This window comes from Staurois parvus, unplaced genomic scaffold, assembly GCF_062004578.1.
Source record: "Staurois parvus isolate SC_StPar_1 unplaced genomic scaffold, SC_StPar_1.0 ptg000637l, whole genome shotgun sequence".
NCBI lineage: Eukaryota > Metazoa > Chordata > Amphibia > Anura > Ranidae > Staurois > Staurois parvus.
The window spans coordinates 392,339-410,387 of NW_028318433.1; positions in this window are offsets into that span (position 1 = coordinate 392,339).

Consider the following 18,049-nt stretch of genomic DNA (forward strand, 5'->3'; position numbering starts at 1 on the left):
TAATCCACTGTAATGTGATAACTGTGATAATAGAAGTTTACGAGCCGCCATTCTCTTTGGTTTTTCAATTTTTTTCCTCTGTTGTTTTATGCTATTCAGCTTTTTTTGGACCAGCACCATCTAGTGTCTGCTCTCCATACTGCAGCCTCTGTATAAATCTGTCTGGAGTCACTTCCTGTCTGGAGTCACTTCCTGTCTGTCACTTCCTTTCCCAGCAACACTTTCCTCCTCTCAGCCATTTTAGATCGGCTTCTAGAAGGTCCTGTGATTGTCGGTCTCCATCCTGAACACACGGCCACCATAGGGCCAGCATGGGATCTTCTCCATGTCAGAGCACACGGGTAAGTCAGGTGGATCTCCTATTCCTGGTCCCAGCTCCTGTCCCTGCTATAGACGGACCAATCATCTGTGACCGAACCTTCCTCCTCGTCATCGATGATCTGGGTGTATTATTATTATTTATTCCAGGTACTTATATAGCGCCATCAGTTTACATCTATATTGTACATTCCCATCAGTCCCCGCCCCCGAGGAGCGTACAATCTAAGGGCCCTAACTCACATTCATACATACACATACTAGGGACAACTTAGGAGACAATTCACCTCCCAGCATGTCTTTGTAGTGTGGGAGGAAACTATAGTACTTGGAGAAAACCCACAAAGGCACAGGGAGAACATGCAAACTCCAGGCAGGTGGTGCCATGGTTGGGATTTGAACCAACAACCCGAGTACTGCCAGGTGGAAGTGCTAACCACTCAGCCACTGTGCTGCCCCGTGCTGTATATATCTCAGCATGTACTTCTCAGTGTTGGTTTCCTCCTCATTGCCGGCCATTAAATGGGCCTCAGAATGGCTCCGGTATTCCCTCCCAGGAAGGACATTCAGGCCGATCTCCCACCATGTTCCTCTGATGTGTCCGAGACAGAATAGCAGGAGAGGCTCCAGGAGAACCCGCTGGGACCTGACACTCCGAGAACCAGAGTTATGGTGGAGTATAGACCCTTCCTGAGATACTCCTCCCTGGGAACGGTCATACCTCCGTACTCCTCTCCTGTACATACCGATCACTGTCACACCTCCACACTCCTCTCCTGTACATACCCATCACTGTCATACCTCCGTACTCCTCTCCTGTACATATCCATCACTATCATACCTCCGTACTCCTCTCCTGTACATACCGATCACTGTCACACCTCCGTACTCCTCTCCTGTACATACCGATCACTGTCACACCTCCACACTCCTCTCCTGTACATACCCATCACTGTCATACCTCCGTACTCCTCTCCTGTACATACCCATCACTGTCATACCTCCGTACTCCTCTCCTGTACATACCGATCACTGTCACACCTCCACACTCCTCTCCTGTACATACCCATCACTGTCATACCTCCGTACTCCTCTCCTGTACATACCCATCACTGTCATACCTCCGTACTCCTCTCCTGTACATACCCATCACTGTCATACCTCCGTACTCTCCTGTACATACCGATCACTGTCATACCCTCCACACTCCTCTCCTGTACATACCGATCACTGTCATACCTCCGTACTCCTCTCCTGTACATACCCATCACTGTCATACCTCCGTACTCCTCTCCTGTACATACCCATCACTGTCATACCTCCGTACTCCTCTCCTGTACATACCCATCACTGTCATACCCCCGTACTCCTCTCCTGTACATACCCATCACTGTCATACCTCCGTACTCCTCTCCTGTACACACCGATCACTGTCATACCTCCGTACTCCTCTCCTGTACATACCCATCACTGTCATACCCCCCACACTCCTCTCCTGTACATACCAATCACTGTCATACCTCCGTACTCCTCTCCTGTACATACCCATCACTGTCATACCTCCGTACTCCTCTCCTGTACATACCCATCACTGTCATACCTCCGTACTCCTCTCCTGTACGTACCCATCACTGTCATACCTCCGTACTCCTCTCCTGTACGTACCCATCACTGTCATACCTCCGTACTCCTCTCCTGTACGTACCCATCACTGTCATACCTCCGTACTCCTCTCCTGTACGTACCGATCACTGTCATACCTCCGTACTCCTCTCCTGTACGTACCGATCACTGTCATACCTCCGTACTCCTCTCCTGTACGTACCGATCACTGTCATACCTCCGTACTCCTCTCCTGTACATACCCATCACTGTCATACCTCCGTACTCCTCTCCTGTACATACCCATCACTGTCATACCTCCGTACTCCTCTCCTGTACATACCCATCACTGTCATACCTCCACACTCCTCTCCTGTACATACCCATCACTGTCACACACCCCACACTCCTCTCCTGTACATACCGATCACTGTCATACCTCCGTACTCCTCTCCTGTACATACCCATCACTGTCATATCTCTGTACTCCTCTCCTGTACATACCCATCACTGTCATACCTCCGTACTCCTCTCCTGTACATACCCATCACTGTCATACCTCCGTACTCCTCTCCTGTACATACCCATCACTGTCATACCTCCGTACTCCTCTCCTGTACATACCCATCACTGTCATACCTTCGTACTCCTCTCCCGTACATACCCATCACTGTCATACCTCCACACTCCTCTCCTGTACATACCCATCACTGTCATACCTCCGTATTCCTCTCCTGAACATACTACCCACCATCGTATCCTCTGCAACTCCTCTCTTACATTTGCTACCTGCAGTTATGCTCTTCTTCTTAAATTGAGAAATAACTCGATGTCTTACATACTTTTCAGACCTTGTGAAATATTCTTGGCTGTTTTGATAATAATACACTTTAATTTGTATTTCATGATAAATCCTGCCTCATCTCTGCCTCTCTACCTGCAGCCTAACAATGAGCTGTGCATGCAGCCACTGATCTATTTCTGGCTTTTGTCTCTCAGTCATTCTAATGTTCATTTCTCCAAACGTCCTCCAGGACATCCTTCCTGAGACAGAGCTCCTCCCTCTGGGACAGGAAACACGTAAGCACAGTACTATAAAAGGCGGACCACCAGGCCTCCCTCCTGAGTTTTTAGTGTTTCCTCTGCAAGGATGGGTGCAGTCATCAAGGAACTGATTGTCTGGAAAACCTGGGCCCTAGAGGTTGCTGGTGGCTCCTGGTCTGGATTACTTCCTCCTGCCTGACGTGATTCCTTCAGGGGGAGTGGGGCTTCTCTCCTGATATCTTTCCATGCCTCAGTAGATGATAACCATCATCGGGGGTGTCCTGGGGGGTCCAGGACCTTTGATGCCTGTTCTGCTTCCCATGTGGGGGGGCTCTAGCATCTGATGCACAGTGGGGCAGTGACTGCCAAGCGGGCGTGCAAGTAGCTGCAACTTCTGGGTGCTGTCCAGTAACCGGCCGTTCCGGCCGTGGAAATGTCGTCGACGGGCGCCGGAGACTCTTGGTTCCAGTCTCCATAGTGGCACAAGCATCTGGTCAGGCAGCCAGTCTGGTGTACAGACCCAGCAGAGCCTGTGGCTCCACACCAAGAGGGATGGAAGGCGCTGGCACTTCTCAGGCATACCCTGGTCCTTCAGGCACTGACTTCTCTAAGGTAAGCTTGGGGACTCTGATCCCTCTTGCTGACCCTGGTGGGCACACATCCTTTTCTTGCTCCCCCAGCACAGTGGTTTTTGTATGAGGGGCCCTGGGCTGATTATTTTCTGTATTGTGTTTTTTCTTGCTTATTGTAGGTTAAAGCCCAGGACAAGGTGCAGAGTCAGACCCCCAAGAAGAAGTGTGCAGTTTGTGCAGCTAAATTGGGTTCAGCTTGGGAAAAACCCTTATGCTGCAATTGTGTGGCTAGCCTAATTAAGGATAAGTCATTTACAGCCTGCCATAAAGTGCTCACCTCCATTAAGGATGACGTGTTGTCTACATTTCACTCCTTTAGATTCCTGTTGGAAAAATGCAGTCGCCACTGGATCCTTGGACCCAATCGGTGGGTTTGTAGGTAGCAGATACATTAAAAGGGGAGGAGGATCCTAGGTCCCGGGTAGATTCAGGCTCATAGGAGGAGGATGGTGAAGTTTTCTCCTCCAGAGGTTCCAGGAACAAATTGCCCCTGGAAGATGTGGACGACCTCCTTAAAGTTATCTACAAAACCTTAGAGATCGAGGAGGAGGATGTTTGCCTATCTAAGCATGACCTCATGTATCAAGGTTTGTATGTTAGAAAGACTAGTGTCTTTCCAGTCCATAGTTCCCTGGTTGATACCATTAGGCAGGAATGGTAAAGCTCTGAGATGTGGTGGTTTATGTAAGAATTGATTCTACTTATGAAGGGCGGTGTCCCTCTCCCTTAAACAAAATATCGCAGTGCCTCCAGCCGTTAAGATACGGCAAATATTTAATGAACCAATAATTTCAACACCTTAATAATTTGGTCACCACTTATTAATATACCTTGAGTCCTTTTAGCCAGTATGATTTCGTACCATATACACAAGAATTGCCTTATAATAAATAAATAGATAAATTTATTTATGTACAAAAATTATATATATATTAACACAAAACGCAAAAGACTGGTGATGAATGGATACTGGTACACACGATCAAAGATATACGATGAAATTCTATACACCCAACAATTCTAATTAATAATAAAGATTAAACTTAAATTTATTAATAAATGGTAATTTATAGTACTTCAGAGGTCATTTCTCCCAAAACGTGGCCATAGAAATGGGAGAAAATATTCCCTGATAAATTGTACCCTAACCAATAAAAATGTATTAATTATGCAATATGTAAATTTTCATTATGACACCAAACAATTTTTTTAGCAGTAATAATATGGATCTCTCTATCTATATATGAACACCCAATGCAGTTATCACCCCAATGCAATGATTATCACTCTATACAAGAGAGGAGATATACCATACAATATTTAATTCTAAACAGTCTCACCACACCCAGAACCTGGATTATGACGCCTCCCCAGTGGATTCAGCTGGCAATTGATGAAACGCCTTCAGGAATGGCCGCAAGGAGCAAGTGAGAGATAGGTGGTAGTGTTGGAAAAATGTAGGATGGTAGAAGTTCAGAGATTTAGAAGTTTAGTAGAAGTTTGAAAAGTTTGAAAGGATTAAGTAGTGGTTCTTCAGATGGGATAGATTTCAGCCTCGTCAGATTTCTTCAGCTTGTCGGTTTCCTTGGGTTTTTTCTGTGTTGTTTTTTGTAGCTTGTTTTTTCTTTCAGCTTGTTTTTTTTCTAAATGAGGTGCATTGCTTTTTATACCATCCAAACCATTGTTCTAAAGACCCTCCCAACAGGCTATTTAATTGGCCGGTTGAGAGGTGTATGTACCTAAGATATCTCTCACCTGTCCACTGGGGGGCAGTCAGGGATCACAAAACAATTTGAGTATTTATGATGACTCATACCTCGGGTGGAAACCAAGGTGATTTTAGATATTAAATATACGTCTCATCCAAATATATTAGATTCTACCTCTAATGTCCTGGATAGGAACCATAGAAGATATATGTGTATTCAGTTATTCATTTCCCTGAGGTTCACACTTGTGTGAAACATTTGCTTTCTGATGGAAACATACAACTGATACCAATTCACAAAATATCTTACTTTTCACCATTTCATACTCAATTTAGTGGTATGCAATCCCCAACTCTGCTGAATATATTTTTGTTTGAACAAGAGTGTGAATAATATGTCTCTTCTTTAATGTCTTTGTGGGTAAAAATATAAGTTCTAAGTTTCACCTTTTGGTCTTAGGAATGACACAGGAAACCTCTGTTTACGTGTCCATTGTTCAGATAATAGGGTAAACAACCAGTTGTCCTTGTAGCCTTTGTTTGAGAAGTCTGTTGGCTTATCACTCTCTCCAAGGTTTTGTTTAATCTTCTCAGACTTATAAGTATCGTCTCACTTATTGGTAATTTGGTCAGTGTGGTGACTCACTGTTTGGAAGTCCAACGTTGTATTTGACTTTCTAATTAGCTTTTTGTAGGTGAAATCTCCTCAAATCCGATAGACAAATTGCAATTTGTTGAGCAAACATACTTTGCCAGTCTTAGAGTCACCAACATAAGCTCTCAGGATTGTCTGTCTTGGGCCATGTTTAACTACCTGTAGAAATTCAAATAACCTATTGTCTCTGGAACACATCTCTTCCACTCATTGTGTGGGTAATTTCACTAGAAGGTCATTTGAATTTTCACCAAGAAAGGTTAACTCTTAACAGACGGCTGAGCTTGTTGCTGTTGGAATGAAATTATGTTTTTGATAACTAGTCCCCCAAAAGTCACTACAGAGAGGAAACCCTTTTTCTCAAGTAATCTTAAAAGGAGGTTTCCTTTTTAGGATAACGGGTCCCAGCAATGGAACAAGGTTCAGAAATTAGACACCCCCTTATCTAATGTCTCTAAAAGGACGGACTTAGCATTTGAAGATATGGGGGCTCTGAAAGACCCTATGGATAAGAGGGATGAATTCTTACTCCGCAGGGCCTGGGATTCCACTTCCATCAGTTTAGGCCACCTTTATCGGCTACCTGTGTCGCCAGAAATCTGGAATGCTGGCTTACCCAGTTAGTCGCATCTTTCGGCAGGGACCTCCAGGCAGCAAATCCTGAAATAATTTCCTTTGCTGTTTAAAGCAGTTGCTTTCCTTGTGGATGCCTCAGCCAAATCAGTTAAGCTAGCGGCTTGAACCTCTGCCTAGTGAATTCATCTAAAAGGGCATTTTGGTTAAAAACCTGGGCAGGGAACTCAGCATTCAAACTGCACCTTTGTGCCTTACCCTTTATTGGAGATAATCTTTTTGGTCCAGGTCTCGAGGAGGCTCTGGAATGTACAGCCCATTAAAAGGGGACATTCCCAGAGAGTAAGAAAAGGTTTTACTCTAGTAGGGTTTTTGTCAAAAAACACATGCCCAGCAGGCTAAGGAGGTTCAGCCTAAGAAACATTGGACAGGGCACAAGAATAGGGGAAGAGGAGGAATCTTATTCAATCCTCCTCAAGACCCACCAAGTCTCATCCCAATGACTTGAACGTCCCAATGGAAAGAAGATTGGGGACCTTTCTCCCTCAGTAGGCTTCAATTTTCTCAAATCTGTACATCCTGGACTTGATCAAGAAGGGGTACAGGTTGGAGTTCAACTTCAGTCCCCCCATCAGATATCTGGTAACCCACCTTCCCAAGGATCGGGAAAGGGTGCAGGCCCTGCGTGTCCTAATTGGGGACCTGATAGATCAGCAGATCCTTACCAGAGTTCCCCGGGACGAGCAGGGCAGGGCATGTTATTCCCATGTGTTTGTAGTAAAAACACCCTCGGGCATGTGACCCTGAGGGCAGATTTATCATTATTAAAGGCACCCCCTCGGGTCGTGAACTCATGATCGCTAATGTCTATGCACCAAATTCGGTGCAAGCATCCTTCTTTTCCCATTTATTTCAAAATTCTTGGTCGGTTTCTATCCCCTCATTTATTGGTGGGAGGTGATTTTATTTGGCTAGCCCCCTTTTAGACCAAAGCTCATCCTCCCCATCCTCCCAGGCCTTCCCAAAATCCCTTACCAAAAAGTTAGACACACTTCAACTGGTAGAGTCATGGAGGGCACATAATGTAGGAGCTAGAGATTATTCATTTTACTCCCACCCACATGACTCTTATGCTAGACTAGATTATATCTATTGCTCCCCCATTCTGCTGGCTAACTCTAGGAAAGCTTGCATTCATTTAAGCCCCTGGTCAGATCATAATATTGTGGCGCTATCTATCACTTTTATAGGTCTAGCCCCTACTCCCTACTCCTGGAGACTTAACGACTCTATGCTTACGGATACTAACACCCGCCATGAAGTAGTTACTTCCATTCAAGAATACTTTCAGTCAAACACAACTCCTGATATCTCCCCGGCCATCTTGTGGGTAGCCCATAAGGCGTTCCTGCGAGGTCACCTTATTTCTATGGCTTCTTCTAGAAATAGAGAGCGATGGAAACAAATTCAGAAACTTACCCGAGAATTAGAATCACATTATAGGGCTCATGTTGGCAATCCATCTCTCCTTAACAAAACGATGATATCGCACAGAAATTAAACCTTTCAATACGACCCCCACATATCTACAAGTTATGTACTAAATCCGGCAGTATCTCCTCTCTTCCTCATGAAGTCCTGGGTATTTTTGAAAATTTTTATTCCACCCTATTAGCTCCCCTGCAACCAACTTCCGCTTCCTCAAACGGCTCATGGCTTGATTCTATACCCCTCCCTGTTCTCTCACACCCTCTCAGATATCCTCTCCCAATGCCCCATGCACTTTGAAGGAAATATCCTGTGTGATTAGCACACTCAGAACTTCCACAGCACTGGGCCCTGATGGGTTCACGGCCAGTTATTATAAACATTTTGCTCCTACATTGGCTCCCTCTTTGATGTCATTATTCAATGATGTTTTGCAGGGCGGTAGGTTTCCTGAGGAGATACTCTTGGCTAACCTGTCTCTATTACCTAAACCCCTGAAAGACCATCATTTACCTCAAAACTATAGACCAATCTCAGTGATGAACAATGATCTGAAAATATTTAGCTGCATTCTGGCAGATAGGTTGGCCTTATTATTAATATTATTATTGTTACAATATTTATATAGCGCCAAAGGGTATGCTCAGCGCTGTACAGTAGCAAGGGGGACAGAACATGAGACAAGACAGTAACAATACAACACACGAGGGGTTCGAGGGCCCTGCTCTTTCGAGCTTACAATCTAGGAGGGAGGGGAAGGTGGTACAGGAGGAGATGGCTGTGGAGGATGGAGTGGTGGGAGGAGTGGAGGAGGTTAGTTGTTAGGTGAGGTTGGGTGTTAGGGGAGGTTGGGGTAGGCTTCCCTAAAGAGGAGGGTTTTATCCCAGGCAGACTTATCACGGACAATATTCCTCTCATATTAAATGTTATTCAGGACGCCAATTTGTATTCAAAAGAAGTTTTGTTATTGATAGTGTCCTCTGGCCCAGGGGCGGACTGACCATTCGAGCACTCGGGCACCACCTGAGGGCCCAGGGTCAGTAGGGGGCCCCATGAAATGCCCCTAGTACCTTTTTTATCGGCTTTTTTTGGGTGTGCTTTGAGTATGGGCAAGGACACGGCCCCATGATTTCCTTTCGCGCCTTGGCCCCATGAGTTGTCAGTCCACTCCTGCTCTGGCCATACTTGTTTTAATTACTGCAGTAGATGGGCTTTAGTGATGAATTTCTGTCTGGTGTACATGCTTTGTATGACTCCCCCCAAAACAAGAATAAGACTTCCAGGCTGCAATTCTGTATTTTGTACACTAGGCGGAGGTATCCGTCAGGGTTGTCCTCTTTCACCCTTATTATTGGCTCTTGTTTTGGAACCCTTGGCAATTGCAATAATCACACTCGGACATTTCTGGTTCCCCATTATTGGTTCACATTTCACAATTTGTATGTATGCAGATGATGTTATGCTTTTCCTTACTAAACTGTTGGTGTCATTGCCTGACTTCTGCTCATTATTGAATGACTTTGTAACAGTATCAGGTCTTACTGTAAATTTTACTAAATCAGTAGTTCTGCCTATTAATGTTCCTGATTCCCTGGGTGCATCTCTCCGCAATTCTTTTCCATTTCGTTGGGCCACAGATCAGATTTCATACCTAGGTATAAACCTCACCCCCAGATACTCAAAATTATTTGCTGCTAATTGGCCACCATGTGTGTCACGCCTCTCACCTCTATTGAAGATCTGGCATGGATCCCCTATCTCATTCTTGGGCAGAGTCACGGCAGTAACAATGAATGTCTTTCCTAAATTACTTTATGTAGATCACTCCCAATCCCTGTCTCAAAAATGTTCTTAGATCGCTTTCAATGGATTATTAATCATTTTATTTGGCATAACAAACGCCCTCGTTTTACTTCATCGGTCCTCTACTGGTCGCAATGGGCGGGAGGCCTAAGTCTCCCCAATTTCTGGCTTTAATACCTGTCAGCCCATTTCGCACAGCTATCACAATGGGCGACTATTACTTCCCAGGTCCCATGGATCAGATTTGAATCTCAGTCTACACATCTGTTCTATTTACCAGGTGTATTATGATCCAAAATCCCCCCCCCCCTCGTTATTGCTCTATAATTCCATTGTTGCCCAATCATTGATGTTTTGGTCCCATTATAAACTTAAATTGAATCTTGTCTCCTCTGTCTCACCAGGTTCATCATTTTTTGGTGACCCAAATTTTATTACAGCATTCTCATCTTCACAGGTATTCTGTTGGTGGTATGATAGGTCCTTTATTAGGTTATCTGACTTTCAGAGAGGAGGATCTTGTATCACTTTTGAGATGCTACGCATACTTTTTGATATCCCGCTTCGTGAATATTATCATTATTGACAGATTAGACATTTTTAAATTCACATTTTGGTCTTACGCCTTCATCTCCGATTTCATTTTTTGAATATATTAGCCGTGACTCTCCTAGGGGCAGGGGTCTTATTTCAGATTTGTATTGCCAATTTTTGGTTACTTTCTTTCCCTCACCCCCTTTATAGACAGAAATGGGAGGCTGATAGTGATGTCACTTTTTCTGATGAGGATTGGGATTCCGTGGTGGATAATGTGTGTAAGAGCTCTAGATCTTTCTGTCCGTGAGACGGCCCTCAAAGTAATAACCAGATGGTATCATACCCCATCTAGACTACACGCCATGTATCCAGGGACGTCCCACCTATGTTTCTGGGGCTGTGGCCTTGCTGGTACTCTAGTGCATATATTTTGGGCCTGCCCAAGCCTCTCATTGGTGTGGCACAAAATTTCTGAAGTTGCCTCTGCAGTGGCAGGTGCTCCGGTGCATCTGTCTATGCAGTCCTGCCTACTGGAAGCCCCTATCTCGGGAGTTCAGACTGAGGTTATGAGGCTAATCCATAGCATTTGTATATCCACCCTATGGGCTATTGCCCTACATTGGAAATCCCTCACAGTACCATTGACCACAGTTCTGCAGAGTTGATGCGGTGATGCTCATGGAGAGAATTCATTATACTCTATTGGATAAGATGCATTTATTTGACAGAAAAGGGAACTTTGGAGAACTCACAGGCATTTACTAGATCAATAAGGACCATTTATGCTTTGATTGATTGAGTTACTTTGTTGGTCGTTTTATAACTCTGCCTACCTCTCTACCTATATTGCTCATGTACTTCATTTCTTTTCTCTTTTTCCCTTTATTCTACATAATTTCACCTTTGAAATGAATACTGCAGTTGTTCCTTGTTTCTGTTGTATATTCTATTTGAAGCTGTAATGCCATTTTGAAGTCTATTTCTTAAAAAATAAAAACGTTTGTAAACAAAAAAATATATATTTAGTATAATTCTACAATTTTTACAACTAACAGCTCAATGCTGTTAGCTAAACCTTCTACTAATAGCTGGACAACAAAATAACAAACGGATCACCCTTTCATCCAGCTGTGGTCTAATGCTGTTTAATGCCCATGATACCCAGCCAAGCATAGCCTCTTTGAACAATGCATACACTTACCAACTGCTTATATCTGCAGGCTGACATCTTATTCCCAATAGTCTATCCTTGGCCTGACTCCTCTATACAACAGATATTTAATATCCTGTTTTTGGCCTCTGTGGCTTCTGAAGATGTTCACTGCTCCCCCACATTTTCCTTGGTAGCCTGAGTTGGGCCTGCCCAGGACTGTTTTTTTCCCGTCCATTTATATCCCAGTGACATAGACAGATGGACAACCTACCTGTTTTCACATCATGGCCTTTTGGCCTCCTGACCTGTTTTGTCAGACATTTCTCAGTTTACTAACCTTGCTTCCCCCACTTTTCTCCTTTCTTTCTCTTATTCCTGTCCCAGGGGTGATGATGTCACCATGATGCGACACCTACAATCAGCTTTGTATCTGTCCTTTATCATGCCTCCAATAAATATACTTACCCTGAATGTTTGAGGAATAAAAAAATTAAGGCCTTCAAATCCTTTGCCCATGCCAAAGCACATGTGGTGTGCCTGCAGGAGACTCATTTCACTGCCAGCCATATGCAGAAATATCTCAGCTCTTCCTACCCACAGGTTTATATGGCTTCTGCCGCAACTAAACACACAGGTGTACTCAAAGCTTTCCACTGCTCTACTCCATTTACACCCAAGGCAGGGATCTGGGACCCAGAGGGCCGTTATATTTTCTAGTGGGTCACCTCCTTGACTCAGAGGTCACTATACTTCATACTATGCCCCAATTGCAGTCCTAACTCCCATTTGCTACAAGTAATAGATTCCCATAAATTACACTTTTACTATGTGGCAATTCCAATCAGCTAGTTTATCCCTTTTTAGACAAATCCCCCATAACCTCTTATCCATCCACATCCTCGTTCCAGCAACAACTCCAACAATGCTCTCTCATAGACACATGGCAAGAAGCTAACCCAGCTAGAAGACACTATACATACTACTCATATCCACATAAAACTTTCTCCCACATTGACCATATATTTCTGACTAGAGGTATGTCCCCAGCCCTCCTATCCTGAACCATCATACCTTACCCCTGGACTGGTCACAAAGCTGTCCTCTTGACCCTCTCCTCCTTAGTACCCCAACAAACTAGCACTACATGGAGTCTAAATGGCCCACCCATCCCACAGACTGGACATTGAACTAGCCATCAAAGAATACCTGACACATAACACAACTGATGACATCTCTCTCCTGACCTTTTGGGAAGCCCATAAGTCTGTAATTAGAGGAGCCTGTATCAGCCAAGCCTCACATCTCAAGAAAGGACCGCAAACAATCCATCACCGCTTAGAAACCTCATTTCACCAGGCCAACAAAGCCTTCCAATCAGACCCCTCACCTTCTCATAGATTGTCCTGGACAAGACCAGGCTAGAAATAGATGTTTTCTTGACAGAATCAGATGAAAATGTTCTACGCCAATCCAGACATAAACATTATATGAACGCAAACAAACCTGACACTTTTCTAGCCCTGGCACTGCGAACCTCAGACCACACACACAGACTTGTCCATTTAAAGATTACAAAAACTTCACACACCAGCCATCCTAATAAAATATTACAGGTCTTCCACAAACATCTAGCAGAATTATACTCTGAGACCGGCTCCTATGATGAATCGCAGGCCACTGAACTTTTCTCAAGCCTATCTCTACCAACACTCTCAGCTTCTCAATGTTCTTCCCTGAAAACACCTATTACAGAACTTGAGGTCCCGAACTCCATCAAGTCCCTAAAGTCTAATAAGCGGCCTGGCCCAGACAGCTTACAGCCCTATATTCCAAATATTTACTAACCTCCTTCCACCTTTATTGGTTAATGCATTTAATGCCTTACTCAAAGGTTATTCTTTCTGCTCAGACTCCCTAACAGCAGTCATTTCTATGCTACCTGAACCCCAATCAGATCACACCACATGGCTTCATTACACACCAATCTCCCTTCTTAACTTGGATGTTAAAATCCTAGAAAAATCCTCTCTGCATGGCTGAACTCCATCATAGGCACCTTGATACACAAGGATCAGATGGGTTTTAACCCTCCTCTGCCAAGCCGAGACCACAGAGTGATTTTGCTAGAACATGCAGCTTGCATACGCCGCATACCCGGCTGTTTCCTTTCCTTAGACATAAAAAAAGCCTTTGACTCCAATGGATATTACCCCTTTACACCTCCCCAAGGGCTTACTTCAGGTACGTGGGTTACAAGTCAGACTTTTTTTCAATACAAAGGGGAATGAGGCAAGGCTGCCCCTTGCCCCCCCCCCCTCCTTTTCTAGCGAATGAACCTTTAGCACAGTTGATAAGAACTAACGTAAAGATATTAAAGGATTAGAACTTGGTGGTCATCATCATAAGTTATGCTTTTTCTCTGATGACAATCTCCTCTTCATGTCTTCTCCTTTGATCTCAGCACCCAACCTTCTCCAATGCCTGGACCAATTTGCAGTGATTTTGGACCTGGTTGTGAATCCCAAAAAGTCTACAGCTCTTAATATCTCTCTACCCTCCTTAACTGTGTCACAACTACAACGTCCTCCACCGTTCTCTTGGTCCAGTCAATATATTCCTGATTTAGGATCCAAGCTGATGGCAGACCTCAATATTCTATATTCTGCTAACTACCCTCCTATGTTAACACACCTTACCAATCTTATGACATCCTGGTCCAAACTACCCCTCTCATGGATGGGTTGTATCACAGTTGTAAAAAATGACATTTCTTTCCAAAATATTATATCTTTTTTGGGTCCTACCCATATATATACCTTCCTTTTTCCTCTGCATATTTGTGTCGCGCCACCACTTATGTATGGGGCGCTGTTAAACTGCATCTGCCCAGGTCCATCCGTACCTCACCGAAACTTAGAGTGGTCTGGGGCTTCCAAACTTTGCAAAATATTTCCAAGCTGCACGTCTTGCTCAACTCCCTAAATATCACGCATTAAATGTGACCCCCCCCCTCCATGGGTCGCTATAGAGTCAGTAGATTGTGACCCCTTATCAGTTGCCAATTTACAATGGCTACACTCCAGAGACCATCGCTCACTCTAAAACCCAATTACTCAACACTACCTATCTATCTGGGACAGTCTAAGTTCTGATACATCTTACAGTCACCCCATAACCCACTCATGGCATACCTCCTCAATCCAGGCTTTTATCCGGCATGGATGCCTCCATCTTCTTTTCATGCTTGTCCTAGAGCTAGTCTAGTTCAAACTTACAATTTCACAGCACCAGACTCCTTTATACCCTTCCAAACCCAATGTGACTCCCACAAAATATCTAGACCTGAAAGTTTTAGATATCTTCAGATCAATCACTTTTGTTTCTCTCACACACCAACCCCCTCCCTCCCAGACATGACTAGGTTTAGAACACATATGTAAATGTGACCCCCATGTCAGAGGTTTGATTTCCACCTTATATACACAGCTACCAGCTCCACCACCTTACACTTCATACCATATACATCCAAGTGGGAATGGGATTTAAATCTACATTTGGAAATCCTCCTCCCAAAATATAGTAGCCATGGAGACTAACCACAAAACTCTCATGTCCTGGTAAAAAAGAAAAAAGTCACACAGGCGGTGCAAACACCTAGCGCATTATCCAAGCTTTATTTAAAAAAAAAATAAAAAAGACAAAAAACCTACTCACAGAATATGTACATGAAAAAGCCTAAAAAGCCACAGTGATGGCCCAAACTGATGGCAGAGTGTCCGACTGCTTGTGCTGTCAGCCTGCTGATGCATTTCAGGGACGTGTCCCTTTCCTCAGAGCTGACGCTGACAAGAGTTGATGCCCTAATATATATATATGTGTGACCAGTGCTGCCTATAGCAAAGACCTCTCCCCTCAGGTACCTGGTCCCTGCCCAGATTACTGCATTCATTCCATCCTAATCCCTGACTTGTTTCCATGGCTGCTCTGAAGCAGTTACCCACCTTCACATGTGGTGCCCATCATCAGTACCCATCATCAGTGCCGCCTAACAGTGCCAGCTCATCAGTGCCGCCTAACAGTGCCAGCTCATCAGTGCTGCCTCATCCAATAAGATAAAATGAGCGCTGGATAAACATAGAAATGGAGCAGCTGGCATGAAAGGTAAGAACCTCAAAACCCTCTAATCAATAATAAATAAAACACACGCAGCGCTAAAGGTATGAAAAAAATTTAAAATCCTAAATATCATGAATGAAATGTATGTAGATACAATGGATAATATAAAAGTGACCAACTATGATCTCCATATCAATTATAGTGACATAAATAAATACACGCACTGAGGCGTATGGTGGAGTATAGATGTGATAAACGTCCCAAGTTGGCGTTTCAAAGTGCATACGTGAAATATAAAAACGGTTAGTCTCTAATCCGTGTAATCAGTGCCGCCTATCAGTGCCCATCAGTGCTGCCTATCAGTGCCCATCAGTGCTGCCTATCAGTGCCCATCAGTGCCGCCTCATCAACGCACATCAGTGAAGGAAAAAAATTACCTGTTTGCAAAATTTTATAATAGAAACAAAGAACTTTTTTTCAAATGTTTTGCTCTTTTTTTGTTTATAGTACTAAAATTAAAACAGCCATCAGGGAGTAAATACCACCAAAAGAAAGCTCTATTTGTGTGAAAAAAATGATACAAATTTCATATGAGTACAATATTGCTTGACCGCGCAATTGTCATTTAAAGTGCAACAATGCTGAAAGCTGAAAATTGGCCTGGTAAGGAAGGGGGTATAAGTGCCTGGTAGGCAAGTGGTTAAGGACCCCACTGGCACCTTTTGGGGGATTACCGAAATTCACAGGTACCCGCTCCCACTTCTGCTGCAATCACCTAGGTGATCAGAAGCGGAAGTTGTCCTCCCCCCTCCCTCCCTGTAGTCTTCTGGGACACATGAAAGGTCCTAGAAGACTACAGGACCATTCACAAAGCACAGAGATACTCGCGCATGCTCAGTGGGCACCCGGATGTGAAGCCGCAAGCTGTCACAGCTGGGTGCCCACACTGAAGATGCCGACACTGGAAACACAGGGCGGCCGGTGAAACGGGCTGCGGGGAGGACACCACGAGATCGAGGGACAGGTAAGTGCCCGTCTTTTAAAAGTCAGCAGCTACAGTTTTTGTAGCAGCTGACTTTTATTTTTTTTTATTTTCACTGGAACTCCACTTTAATGTATGAAGATATTATTTGTACTGTACAAATTACAACCTGTACGTTACCTCTAAGGGTTGTACCCCTTCTGACTTACTGTTGGTGAGTCCTGCAATCACATTGTTATCAGCTCCTTGTAAAACTATTATCTCTTTCCAATAAAATCTATGAACAAGAGAAGATATGGACCCCACAATTCCTCTATATACTCCACAATTCTCCCATGTGGACACCTCGTAAGTGGTTCTCCAGTATAGACTCCCAGTTTGGGGAACTCATTTAGAAGAAGCCGTCAGCTAGAATCAAACTCACTACTCTACAGTATGGTGAAGACCAAGGAGGCCTAGCAATACCAAATGTTAGACTTTATTTTATGGCTGCCCAACTTCAACATCTTACCAGGTGGGACTTAGTAGACACATTAGATCCCATCCATCGATTGCTACTTCCATCAGATACAGATTTCACATCACTCTCACACTTGTTAATGGACTTCAGATGCACCAGTGGGAAAGGCATGATCTCTCATCTATTTATTACAGTCTTTTGACTCTTACCGAAGACTTATAGAAAGAAATGGGAAACAGTCAGTGGAAATAAGAGAGAGTGGTGGGAGGTGATTGTGACCTCCATACCTCTCATCTCTCTGTCCTCTTCACAGAAACTCAGTCATTTCTTTTACATAGATCTTTCAGGACCCCAGCTCAATTGTTCAGCTAGGACAGGAGGGATTTCCCCTTATGACCCCAATTGTAGCGGTGATGTCGAGGATTTGATACACATGTTTTGGAGATGTCCAAAATTATTCAAAAAGTGGAATGATATGACCAGTATTATAATGTTGGTGTTCAATATTCCTCGGGTGTGCCTCTTGGTGTCAATAGAGGAGGAATTATTTACACCTCCTCCTATTACAAGTCATATAGCAATAGTGAGGCTGCTTGACCATAAAAAATATCCCAATCTTGGCTATCATCTCAAACTCCCAGCAGACGCCAGTGGATTGAGCAGGTGATCTCCACATTAACATGTGAAAAACAAACTTACCAACATTGTAATTCCCCCAGGAGATGTATGTCTGGCAGAACTGGCTGGAAACTCCTTGTTCTCTCTTAGTTAGTTCTTCATAGGCTTTTAAAATCTTAGCTCTTTTAGCCCCATAGAAGGAGAACGGCCAGTTGTATCCTACTGAATGGTAACTACACTGGAGACCCATACTTGGGGTATGATCCTGTAGACACAGGCCTCATTGAATGGTGTCCGCTATCTATGTACAGTTGTGTTCAAAATAATAACAGTCAGACATCACTAACCGGATCAATCACA